We start from the raw sequence: 10,608 nt of genomic DNA, 5'->3' as shown, positions 1-10,608 counted from the left end.
GATTTGATATTTAGAAATCATCAAAAATTATCTAGAAGCAAGAACATTGAATAAAATGGATGACTAAAAGAATGAATTTAATTGGCTTATAACCCCCCTCCTTAGAAGGAGATTCCAAGAAGGGCTCTAACTATATTTTTTAATAAGTGGGTACACTGTTGGAATGGGTACAGAGCATTGAAAGATGACAACTTGAAGGTCAACATTCATCAACATTCATTTGAATGTTCTGGTATAACGGTTGCAAAAATGATCCTGATTTTCCACCCATCCCTGTATCTACAGCCTTTGTAATTAACTTTGAATTATGGCTATCAAGAAATAGCCTATTTTTTCCCTGCCCTTGAATGTGAGCTGGTTGTTTTTGTTTTATTTTGGTCTGGGGTGGTTTGAGTTTTTTTGCCAATAGAATGTAGCAGAAGTGAGTGAGTATCAGACCTAGGCTTATGTGTCAAGTAGCCCTTACTCTCCTGGAGCCCTACCATGCCATGAGGACAAACCTGAGCTAGCCTGTTGGAGGTTGAGAGCCCACTGTGACAGGTGGCTGTCATAGACCAGCCAGCCCCCAGCCAACCTACCAACTCACCAGTGGCACATGAGCAAGCCCAGCCAAGATCAGGTGGAGCCCTCACAGATCAGCAGAACAGTTCTGCCAACCTACGCACTTGTGAGAACTAATAGAGGTTGTTGCTTAAACCACTGAGTTTGGAATAGTTTGTTATACAACAATAGCTACCTGATGATACAAACATCTAAAATTTAATTAATTTTTATTTGTGTGAAAACTGTTAATTATAAAAACCCATTCTGGGAGAGTTTGGGGAAGAAAAAAATAGGTGCCCTCATATCTTACTAGAGATATTGTAAATCAGTTACATCTTTTTCTAGAATAATTTAGCAAAACAAACCAAGAATCATAAAAATGCTCCTATTCCCTTTGATCCAGTAACCTGCTGTAGAAACTTATCTTAGGGAAATAATTTAAAATAAGAAAGGAACATGTTCAAAGCTGCTTATTGCAGTGTCATTTTTGTAAAAACTATGTATACATAGGAATGAAGATCAGAAATTAAATTATGCATTTTTTTCAAAGTAGTTTTAATAAAACCTTTTGCTGACTTAATCAAACTTTTAATAGATGTGTTTTTAAGTCACTCATTTAAAATTATGCTCAATATAAAATGATTTTACTTAAAACTTCCATTTCTTATTTTACTTAAGATCAAAATCACAAAGACTACTAAAAATCATCAACTTTTTGAGATTAAAGATATGCCTGATATCCTTTACGAGAGTGACTTCTATACAATAAAACAAATTTCTGTATTTTAGCCAGCTCTCTCTCTGCTTTCCTGAAGTGTATAATAAAAGTTCTTGTCAAATATGTAGAGAAATGAGTCAAATACATTTTGGGGGGGTTGATGTACTACTGTATTTTTTTTTTCCCAATCTTCACCTGAAGATATTTTTTCCATTGCTTTTCAGAAAGAGTGGAAGGAGAAGAGAGAGAGAGGAAGAGAGAGAAAGAAACATCGATGTGAGAGAGACACCTCAATTGGTTGCACCCTGACCACTGGGGCCAGGGATTGAGCCTGCAACCAAGATACATGCCCTTGGCCAGAATTGAACCCGGGATCCTTCAGTCCTCGAGTCGACGCTCTAACCACTGAGCAAACCAGCTAAGACTATATTTTTTACATTTAAAAAATGGCTATCACTTCCATCTCACACCAAAGCAAAAATAAGCAGTAAATTCTACAGCAGAGGTCACAACTCAATGACCACATGAACAGCAAGATGGTCTCAGTGAGCAAAGAATATTGAGCAGAAACTGAGGGACATGTTCCATCTAAACGGGTGCTGCTCCTCAGCTCCAGCTGCAATGAGGGAAAGAGGGCTTATGTGGCCTGATACTCCCATTATTCCAGAGAGGCCAGAAATCTGGTTCTTTATGTGAATTTGGTTTTCAGATGTTAAAGACAATTAATTAAGACAATTTAAAAGCACTTCAAAATGTGAATAAACATTTCTGCAAGCCTCATTGGCTGGCCAGTCCATGACCTCTGCTCTGTAGTTTATCTTTTCACAGTTATTTCTCCAGTGAGAGGACTCTACACCTCGATTAGGAAACATTGAAGTTATTTTCTGACACTCCCAAGAGGACTCAATTGTTTTAAGAAATGAAAAAACAGAATCCTCAACTCAAATTCCTGATTCGCAACAGTAACAAATTAAACATTTGTTCTTCTCATATCTTCCCCAGTTGTTCAAGGGTTCCCCCCCCCTTTTTTTTTCTTTTAACAAGTCAGGACTGTACCTGTACCTCTGATCTCCCTTAGTTCTTCCATTTCTGTGGCTGACTGTCCAACTTGGAAGGCCCTGTTTTACCAGGTGTGAGAAAAAGTCCTAACTGGTACCACAAACCCTCAAAGCTCCAGGGCCAGGTACAAAGGTGCCTTGGACAGTAAGGAGGGATCCTGCTTGTTGCCTGTCAGTGGTTACAAGCTCCCATGGATCTCTGGCTGATGCCCCAGGGGTTCCTTATGTGGGGGAGCCCCATTTTCTGCACTCTTGGGGCAGGATCTGGGCTCCTAGAGGCAGCAGCAGCCAAAGGTGATCAGGACACCCCCACCCTCCATTATTTAGATCTTAAAATTAAATATTTATGAATATTCTATCTTAAAATACTCTCCCAGAATAAAGAATTACTTTTCTAATTTTGTTAAATTTTTAATATGTTTTTATTGATTTCAGAGAGTTCAGTAAGGGAGAGGGAGAGAGATATAGGAACACCAATGATGAGAGAAGGTCACCGATCGGCTGCCTCCCACATGACTCCCACGGGGCATGTGCCCTGACCAGGAATCGAACCATGACCTCCAGGTTCATAGCTCAATGTTCAACCACTGAGCCACGCCAGCCAGCTCAAATCTTATTTTAAAAATAACTGAGGACCTAGTATGTACCAAGAAGTAGGCTTTTTACATATGCCATGGCTTCAATACTACAGCAACTTCCGCTAGGTCACTAAAAATTAATTAGACAGAGCCTAGCATATAGGTGCACAGTAATGATAATTCCCATTGTGATGCTTTTTCCTTAAGGCCTTAGTTCCAAAACCAACAAAAAATGAAGAAGACAGAGTGGGAGAGGAAGGAGGAGGAGGAAAACGAAGAAGAAAAGAAGGAAGAAAGGGAAGGAGGGAGAGAGGAAAGGGTAGATCTGTGCTTACTGACAGGGAAGGGTGCCTATGATACTTTTTAGAGGGAAAAATAAAAAGCAAGTTGCATAATCATAATGTGTAATATGATATTGCTTTTGTAAAAGTAATATATTAAATATAAGCACTATAAATACATGAGGGGGACCAAAGTTTTGCCAGTCCAAAATGTGCCCCTTGGGATATTGATTTTAAGTGAGTTATTAAACAAAAGACTCAGAAAGAACATTTGACCTTTCTCCCTTTACCTGCCTAAAGGAATTTAGATAGAAAATCCTGCTTAAAGGAAGGGAGCTATCACCTTAGCATCATAACATAAACTAAGTGTGGCAGCAAGAAATCTAGCAAAGCCTGTTTGTTAGACTCTCCTCTGTGTCCCATTGTTTCTCAGTGGCCCAGCAAGAATTTTTTTACCACATGTTTGCTCTTTGTGCTCTACCTTAAATTACCTGTTTTCCCTTTGAAATCCCAGACTCCTGCCCCCCTTTTCCTTTGTCTAAAATGGCATATAAACCTCAACTGCCCGATGTGTCTTCTGGTCTCATAACTTATGACAGCCTCACATGTAAATCTGTAATAAAATTTGGACATTTTCTCCTGTTAATCTGTCTCATGTTAATTTTATTATTAGCCCAACTAGAACTTAGAAGGTGGGAGGAAAATTACTTTTTGAACCCCTCCACCACATGCATGGGCATGTATGTGTGCACGCGAGCGCGCACACACACACACATACACACACACACACATACACACCCCTCTCTACATACAAAGTCTGGAAAGATGTACATCAAATTGTCAACAATATTTCCCTTGGGAAATGGAATGGGGGTAAAGGAGAGGAATGGACTTTCTCATTTTACCTTGAACACTTCTTGCTGCTTAAATTTTTGAATGTTTACAATAAATGTGTTAATTTTGTATTAAATTTTTCCATTGAAAAGAGTTAACTCACATAATAACAAACAATTTAAAGGAAGCAATTCACAACTACTAATATAAACTTGCCCATAAAAGTGTACATTTTGATGAATTTTGACATATGTATACACACTTATGATACCATCACCACAGTCGAGATAGTGAAAATGACCATCACTCCAAAAAGTTTTCCTTGTGCCCCTTTGTAATCCTTTCCTTGCCCCCAGCAACCACTGATCTGGCTGCAAAATGTTTAAGTCATAGCTAATTTATCTTATAGTAAAAACAGACAGATGTTTCTGGAAAATACTCACTTATATCCAATATTCAACTTTAACATATGCTTTCTACTAAATCAGAATACTTTCTCAACTCCAAGTTTTAGCATGCCAATCCTTGAATCTAGTTCAAGTTGTTTAGTGCTCTACTTTGCTCTTGAAAATATGTCTAAAAGGTCTGTGCTCTTCTCCCTACACAAGCCCTGTTTTTAACTTCACTTAAACAAAATAAACATCCCAGCTAGGTAGCTCAGCTGGTTAGAGTGCCATCCCGAAACATCAAGGTTGTGGATTTAATCTCTGGTCGAGGCCCCTAAAAGAATCAACCAATGAATGCATAAATAGGTGAAATAACAAATTGATGTTTCTCTCCTCTCTCTCTCTCTCCCCCGTTCCCCTCTCTCTCAAATCAATAAAACATTTTTAAATGAACATATTTTTAAATAATCTATTTTAAATTAGATATGTTTAAATTAGATATATGTATATCAAAAGAGGTATATGTATATCAAAAACTGATTCTTTCGTTTAGAACAAGGGTGGGGAACCTTTTTTCTGCCAAGGGCGATTTGGATATTTATAACATCATTCACAGGCCTTACAAAATTATCAACTTAAAAATTGGCTTTGAAAAAAGTGCCTAGATTTATTGAATTTTGAGTCCCACCTGGAATTGCCTTGGCAGGGCCAGACCAAATGATTTCTCGGGCCGTATACAGCCTGTGGGCCGGATGTCCCCCACCTCTGGTTTAAAACAATCTAGTGTGCCCTCTAAATTCCCTTTTAATATGTCTGTGCTTCAGTTGACAAGAATGGTAGAATTCATTAAAAATTTTCCCATCATTTTCACCAATCAGTCATATGCATTGATTACTTTATTCAACAAAGGTGTAAGAGTCTAGTATAAACCAAGCCCTGATGGCAAAGGATGCCAAATGCCATAGTTATGGCCTCCATATATTATCAAAAAGTTAAAATTTAATAAAAGATTTTTAACTATTCCCATGTTCTATTATGTTCCACCATGACTTCCCCAACCCCTCTCCCCCACATACACACACTTTTCTTCTTGCCTGATTAAAAACAACACTACTCCAAAGAGGACATACAGATGGTCAAGAGACAAGAAAAAATGTTCAACCTCACTAATCATCAGAGAGATGCAACTTAAAATCACAATGAAGTATCACGTCACACCTGTAAGAATGGCTACCATCAACAAATCAACAAACAAGTGCTGGCAAAGATGTGGAGAAAAGGGAATCCTAGTGCAGTTGGTGGGAACACAGACTGGTGCAGCCACTATGGAAAACAGTATAGAGTTTCCTCAAAAAATTAAAAATGGAACTGCCATTTGACCCAGTGATCCCACTTCTGGGGACATATCCTAAGAATCCCGAAACACCAATCAGAAAGAATATATGCACCTTTACCTATGTTTATAGCAGCATTATTTACAATAGCTAATATCTGGAAACAGCCCAAGTGCCCGTCAGTAGATGAGTGGATAAAAAAAGCTGTGGTACATTTTTACACAATGGAATACTATGTGGCTGTATAAAAAAGGATCTCTTACCCGTTGAGACAGCTTGGATGGACCTAGAGATTATCATGCTAAGCTAAATAAGGCAGTCAGAGAAAGACAAATACCACATGATCTCACTTATATGTGGAATCTAATGAACAAAATAAACTGACGAACAAAATAGGTCCAGAGGCATAGATGCATAGAACAGATTGACAGTTCTCAGAGGGGAGTGGGGTGTAGGAGGGAAGAGATTAACCAAAGAACTTATATGCATAGCCCATGGACAGAGATAATAGTGTGGTGAAAGCCTGGGGTAGGTGGTGACTGGGTGAAGGGGGCAAAGGAAGGAAAATGGGGGACATCCGTAATACTGTCAATGATTAAAAATACATTTTAAAAAAAGCAACACTACTGAAATCATTTATTCTTTAATACCAGTGCAGAGGCAAATGAGAGCTCCTCTAACCTTAAAAAATTATAGTTATTCAATAATGTTTACAGAATGCATTCCGGTAGTATCTTGTGTACACTGCTTTACCAAAGCATTTCACTCAACATGCTCCCCATGCCAGGACATTTCTAACAGATTCTCAGAGAACATGGCTGCTTTCTTGAAGTCATCTGTCTAACTCGTCTTCCTTGCCTCTATAGCTAGTAGCAAAGCTGACTGCAATAACAGTAGAATAAGAGAAGAGAGAAAAGGAAACAGTCTTAAGATGTTCTCACATGCCTAAAATGGTTGTTTTAACCTGTAGTGCAAATTCAATACATTCTGCAGGGCCTGCATCCAAAGTCACTCCAATACCTTCTTTCATTTCAGAAGATACTAGAGAGATTCCTGCTACATCTCTGGGTTTTTTTATATCAGAAATATAATTTTAAAATTTCAAAAGCACTTGAGTTGTAAGCAAAGTAGCCATCATTCAATCTCTCACTTTTTCTCACTTTCATAAATATTTGCTGTCAGAGCACTACCAAGGACTTTTGAATGAAACACTTATTTAAAAACAGTGGAAAAAATAGAACCATCCGCACAACTCAATATTGTCTTTCAGAGTAGTTCTTTGCCACCTTTCTTTTTCTCCAGGCTTTTGAACCTTAAAGTTAGTCATTTTGAAAGCATTTAAGATATATAAAATTTTATTAACATATTTTTCTAGTCAGCGGGGCAGCCAAGATGTATTTGTGTCAAATTAACCTAGTCAATTGCCAAATTCCTGGCCAGTACAGAATCCTAGAAAGTCTTGACCAAGTAGAACTATTCCCTGGCTCTTCAGTTAAAAGTTCATGAATAAACATTCATGTGTTTTGGCACATCATTAATCTGAACAACAATTTTAAAACTGAGGCTGACCGTATGCTCTGACCATGAAAAAATTTTTAGTCACATCACTAAAATGAGTGTCCCTTGTTGCAATAATAGGATATAGCCAAGATAGGACCCACCACATGACTAAATTCTCAAATTAAGATGGTCCTCTTGGGGCACTGAGGGCTTCAGGGGCAGAAAAGAAGGGACTTTTGGAGATCCACAGCCATTAAATGTGTGAACCATGAAATATGAGCATCCTACTGAGAACAAATCTCTTCCACCACCGTTCAAAGAAAAGCTGCTCTAAAGCAGAGTTTAGTATGGGATATTTTGATCTTGAAATGAATAAAATCAGATTCATGTTAATTCACCTCTGGGCAACTTTATTTCCTGTTTCCATTTTCCTATTTTAAAAGATCATACTAATGTTTCCTTTATGTGATAATGTTTGTGAAAGCAAAGTGCTTCCAAGGCTAATAAAAATAAATTAACCTATAGAAAGTTTTGTGTTAGGACTTTCTGTGCAAATGCATTGGCATAACTCTGTTAGTGAGTATGGGAGTCATTCCAGGATGGCACAATTTTTAAAACATTTAAAAGGAGGGAACAATTTTTAAAACATGCACAGGACAGTCACAGACCCAGCTGACCAGTCTTTTGGTCTTTTGCCCCTTCTTTAACACCAGGAACATTTTTGTTGTAGAATACGTCTCTCCAGACACTTCCAACCAAGAATGCTGATTTATACTTTGGATTAATTTACTATAATGCTACTGAAATAGACTCATTGCTTTCTCTTCTCATATTAAAAACACAAAAGCTACCAGGGAATTAATTTACTATAATGCTACTGAAATAGACTCATTGCTTTCTCTTCTCATATTAAAAACACAAAAGCTACCAGGGATTTAAAGAACTGTGGCTGAGTATATCCTATACTTTTGCCTTACTCACTGAGTAGTCAGAATATTATTTGTAGGGAATACATATCATGAAGTCACCAGTGTTATTTTTCTGTTTTATCTTCACAATCTGAAAATTACCAGCAAACTTAAGCAGCCTTTACATGGAACCATGTTTGGCACTACTAAGTAGTTTCTTTCCCTTTTTTTAATGTCAAATTTATTAACTTTTAAAGGTTTTTAAAATTGATTTGTAGAGAGAGGGAAAAGGAGAGAGAGAAAAATCGATGGATCAGCTGCCTCCTGCACGCCCCCTACCGGGGATGGAGCCTGCAATGAGGGCACGTGCCCTGACCTAGAAATCTGACTGGCAACCTTTAGGTTCAGGGGACAAGGCCCAACCAACTGAGCCACACTGGCAGGACTACTAAGTAGTTTCTGAGAGCAGCAGTATTTTTGAACCTTTTTAAAATCTCAAGGTAAACTTATTTGAATACAATTCTGCAAAATAGGATATTACCAGATACCTTAAGGCCAAAACGTGATCAAGAGGAAAGACTGGAGAAGCCACAACTCATGTGAATTCTTCATGGTGGGCCCCTGTGTCACGGCAACCTGACCAGGAAACGCTACCAGAGAGAAAGAGATACAAAGTCAAATGTGGATGAAATACAATAAACTATAAAGAAAAAATAAAGAGAATGTAGAATGAAGAGCTAGGATATGTAGTTATGTGTATATGATTTTTTTTTTTTTTGGTAGAGTCCCATTTATTGGAATTTTAAAGACATCGGAATGAAGAGGAAGGCATCCTTCTCCCCCAAAACACTCCATCCTCTCTGCCCTCGGAGCTCAGCACAGGGACCACCAGATCCTTGCCTCACAGGTCTTTCAGAGGGCAGCAGTCCAGGGGGTGAGGAGGGGAAGAGGATACTTTATGCCAGTCTGGGACAGGAGGGTAGACGTGCACCCTCACCTCTGGGACCTGGTGTTACCCCCTGGGGTGGGCTGGCAGATAGAGCTCATGCAACAGTGAGTGGGCAGGAGGTGGGCACGTAAATTCAGCCTTGCTGCCCTTTGGCATGGTAGGAGGACTAGAAGGAGCCATGCTGGCCACAGCGGGTCCAAAGGGAAATATCTGCAGTGTACACACAGGAGGGTGGGAGCAGGGCTTCCTCTGTTCCAGGATTTACCCAAGGAGAAAGAGGGGAGGTCCAGATGGCACTGTCATGCCAGTCATGCCACCTGAGTGGGGCCCCTCGGGTATCAGGGCTTGGGCTCCTTGGCATGGCCAAAAACGGTGAGGATGTACAATTCCCTAATTACACAGTAAGAGGAGCTAATCCTAAATTAGAATCTTTCCAAGTGGGGACTTGTTTCCCTAGAGTAGGGGTCTGAAGCCCACAGGGTCAGGTAGGTGACAGGACTGAGGGGCCATGACCTCAGCTCAGACCCCAGCTAAAGGGGTCAGCACTACATAGCTCTGCCTCCCACAGGTGGAACACAGAACAGGCCTTCTGGCACCTCAACAGAAGTTGGAAATCCTAACTTTTTAAAAATCTTTTGGTTTTTCAATGTTTACTCCTAATTCAGTGGCTTTTTAAACATTGTGCAGGCTGAAGCACACTCATCTAAGGCTGAAATTGACCCAAGGCCCCTTCCCTAGCTTGTTCCTTCTGCACACTGAACCCAAGAATCTGTTTGGTTACATGCACCTGGTGCTCCCCAAGGGCTCAGGAAATTCACAAACAATAGTTAAATATGCTGACAATTGGGCAAGGCTCTCAAGAAAGACTGAGCCAGAGATAGGCTCAGGGACCCAGGTAGAGCATACCTAGTGATTGGTACTGGTCTTGCCATGCTCTTCCTTGCTCAAATGTTCTCAACATCTCCCTATTTCTTACCGCATCAAATTACAAGTTCTTTTGAAGGCTCTCCAAAACATCACCCTGGCCCTCGCTGGTTTTGCTCAGTGGTTAAAGCATAGTCCTGCGGACTGAAGGGCCCCTGGGTCCATTCCAGCCAAGAAGACATACCTTGGTTGCAGACTCGATCCTGGGTTCGGGCATGTGCGGGAAGCAACCAATGGATGTGTCTCTCTCACATCAGTGTTTCCCTCTCTCCCTCTCTCTCTCTCTCTTTCCCCTCCCCTTTCTCCTCTCCTCCCCCTTCTCCCCCCCTTCCATTCTCTCTGAAAAAACAATGGAAAAAATATTCTCGGGTAAGAATTAAAAAAAAAAGAACCCTTATACAAAAATAAAAATTATAAAAAGTTAAAAAAAAATAATAAATAGATAAATAAATAAATAAATAAATAAATAAATAAATAAATAAATAAAATTTTAAAAAAAAGAACCTGAGGGGTTGTCCTGAAGAGTGGTTTTCTTAGCATGAAGATTGAGCCCTACCAAGCACAAGTTTACACACTTTCAACAGCATTAACTTCC

Source organism: Miniopterus schreibersii (assembly GCF_964146895.1).
Source record: "Miniopterus schreibersii genome assembly, chromosome: X".
Taxonomy (NCBI): Eukaryota; Metazoa; Chordata; class Mammalia; order Chiroptera; family Miniopteridae; genus Miniopterus; species Miniopterus schreibersii.
Note: the sequence above shows the minus strand (reverse complement) of the source record.